This window comes from Branchiostoma floridae, chromosome 17, assembly GCF_000003815.2.
Source record: "Branchiostoma floridae strain S238N-H82 chromosome 17, Bfl_VNyyK, whole genome shotgun sequence".
Classification (NCBI taxonomy): Eukaryota; Metazoa; Chordata; class Leptocardii; order Amphioxiformes; family Branchiostomatidae; genus Branchiostoma; species Branchiostoma floridae.
In genome coordinates this window covers 17,323,860-17,327,319 of record NC_049995.1, presented here as the reverse complement: position 1 = coordinate 17,327,319, position 3,460 = coordinate 17,323,860, and positions in this window count along the sequence as shown.

The following is a 3,460-nucleotide window of genomic DNA, read 5'->3' as shown; positions in this document are numbered from 1 at the left end:
CAAGGACTGCAAAACTGACCACGCCAAACAGCTTTAAGGCTTTTGGCAGAACGGTTTAGAATCTGGGTTTGTGAGCTGGCGGCCCGGGATCAGTGCGGGATCAAATCCCAGGAGTCAGGATATTTGTATACAACTGTATATTGTTTCTGTCTGTTTCTTCTCCTTTCTCACATTGGTGCAAAGGAACCACTATTCTCAAAAATGTTAGTTTTAAGTGTTCTGCATATAAATTATAATAATAATAATATATTTTGTTACACTTAACAGCTGGACTGGCAGGAAATTCTAGGCAAGTTGAATGTTGAAGATTGCTGGGAGGTCTTCTCGGGCAAAGTAGCTGAAAGTGCGAACAGGAATGTACCCAAAGTCTCCTCAAGAAAAAAGAAGAGGAAACTATCTTGGAGAGACAGGGAAGTTAATAAAAAAATGAACAAAAAGCAGAAACTTTGGAAGAAATACTGTGAATCTAGGACAAAGGATGACTACATTAAATACACGAGGGCGAGAAACCAGGTCAGATGGGCCACAAGAAAAGCGGTCAAAACATATGAAAAGGAGAAAGCGAGACACATCAAAGGCAATGCCAAAATCTTCTGGAAATATGTAAACTCAAAATCCAAAGTGCGCCAAGGCATTCCAGACTTGGAAGATGGATCCTCAGTGGCACAATCTGATACAGAAAAAGCTGAGTTACTCAAGTTTTTTGTAAGCACCTTTACTAAGGAAGACCTACAACACATCCCAATACCAACTGAAAGACACTACAATGAAGAGATAACTGACATTGACATTTGTTTCGAGGAGGTCCAACAAAGATTGAAAAACCTCAACCCAAACAAGGCAATGGGGCCCGACAACGTACACCCTAGAGTGTTAAAGGAATTGGCGGACACCCTGGCGGTTCCACTGCAGATTCTCTACGTCAAGACTGTACAAGAAGGCAAACTCCCCGATGCCTGGAAAACCGCTAATGTCACGCCAATTTACAAAAAGGGTTGTAAGAAATCACCCGGTAACTACCGCCCGGTTAGCCTGACCTCAGTAGTAGGAAAAATTCTGGAAGGGTTGATTAGAGACGCCATCGTCAAGCATATGAAGGTAAACAATCTCTTTACACCACACCAACATGGCTTCTTGCCAGGAAGATCTACTACCACTCAGATGTTGGAGTGCTTAGACGAGTGGACAGAGTGGCTTGACCGAGGAACACCCGTTGACGCGGTCTATCTCGACTTCCGCAAGGCTTTTGATTCAGTACCAATTAAGAGACTATTAGCCAAAATACAAAGCTACGGGATCACGGGAAACCTTTTAAATTGGATTGAATCTTTTTTGTCAGGACGGAGACAGAGAGTCTGTGTCAATGGGGAAAAATCAGAATGGGCCGAAGTAACAAGCGGAGTTCCCCAGGGGAGCGTCCTGGGTCCGGTGGTCTTCACTATTTTTGTCAACGACATGCCGGAAATTGTGCAGAGTAAGCTGAAGCTCTTTGCAGACGACACTAAGTTATATAGATCAGTAGTACAAAGGGAAGAATGCAACAAATTGCAGAGGGACCTTCAAGTACTTCAAGACTGGGCAATAAAATGGCAGTTGAGCTTTCATCCCATGAAATGTACAGTAATAAGACTGGGAAAAGGACACCCTGACTACACATACTCAATGTTGGATAATGAGACTCGTACCCTACTGGAATTTACACAACAGGAAAAGGACTTGGGTATTACTGTTGACAAGGAGCTGAGTTTCAGCAAACATATATCCAACATTTGTAATAAGGCAAATCAGATCGCAGGTCTCATATGGAGGACTTTTGCCTATGTAGATAAGGAGGTGTTCCTACTCCTATATAAGTCGCTCATTCGTCCCCAGCTGGAGTATGGGGCTCCTGCATGGTCCCCCTACACATGGAAGCTGGCCCTGGATCTAGAAAGGGTACAGAAGAGAGCAACGAAGAGAGTTCCCGGCCTTAGAAGTCTACCCTATGAAGAGAGACTGAAGGCTCTAAACTTACCTACGCTGGTCTATAGGAGACTTAGGGGGGACCTGATAAACACCTACAAGTTCCTACATGGGATATACGACACTTCATGTCCGTTTGAGTTAAATACGAGCACAAGAACAAGGGGTCACTGCCTCCGGATTAAGAGACAAGCGTCGAAAAGTAACAGAAGATCACACTTCTTCTGCATCAGAGTTGTCTCATGGTGGAACAATCTACCAGAGCCGGTGGTGACATCCCCAAGTGTAAACTGCTTTAAGGAAAGACTAGACAACCACATGAAGAAACACAGCGTGTATTACAACTTTAGAGCCCTGGACGACCCGCAATTACCTGGGATGTCAGTGACTTAGAAAGGAAAGAGCGGCCTAAACTGGAACGGCAGTTCCTACCTGAGCCTGAAGAACTCTACTCTACTCTACTCTACTCTTTAGACTAAGCTTTGGTACCATGATTTTGGTTTCATAGAAATGTAATGGTATGCCTTACAGTGTATCCCAAAACTACGGATATATAAAATGCAGCAGAGGAATTCAAGTACTAGATTTGTCTAGATGCTCATGTTTATTTTGTTGCAAACAAATAAACAACCAATACAATGTTCGTCTGAGAGTAAAGTATCGACCACAATTGAACTACATGTCAACAAAGTAACGAATATCCTGCTTCAGTCAAACAATCTTTGGAGAGACAGGGTATTGAGTATTGCTGTTGTGGGAGGGGGGCAAGTCTCGAAAACCTACGTGCGTTCGAACAAATCTTTCCGTAGCAACCGTGACTTACCCGCGGCGTTTTCTTCTCCGTGTTCCGGCTCACCAGCACCGGGTTGTCGTACTTCACCAGCGAAGCGTTCGGCGGGATCATCTTGAGGTAAAAATCGAGCGGGAAAAGGCACAACAACTGCGCAAAAACCTGGAAGAAATCTGAGTGGAAGAAACTTCTGGGTCGGTGTTTCCAGTTGCCAATGGTAACGCGCTACCACGCATGCGCGAGTTGAAGATCTCGCAGAGTCTCGCGTGGGTCCACGGGACTTCCATAAATCCAAGATGGCGTCGTATCGAGAAAATTTGGACGAACCAGCCCAACTAATTCAGCCTCTGTGCTCGTCATGGGAAGGTTTGTACCGTGTTTCGTCAATTATGTATAAAGAAATTATACGCAGAGTCGCGTAGATAAGAAAAGCTGTTCGTGTATCGGAAAATGATGTCTAAAATTGCGTTCGAATGACTGGTATTGGGGAGGGGGGGCGCCATATGGACATGTGATTTGCATGGCAAAATTCTCTTCTCAAGCACAAAATCTCTTCTTAAGCACAGGTCATCAAGAATTGGATACCTAGACAGACAATAGACTTTAAACTAACTCAAGTGAACCCCAACTACGGCATCAACAGAAGACGTCAAGACATTTAACAAGGACAACAACAACAATTTTTTTTTTCCATAATTGATGCAAAAT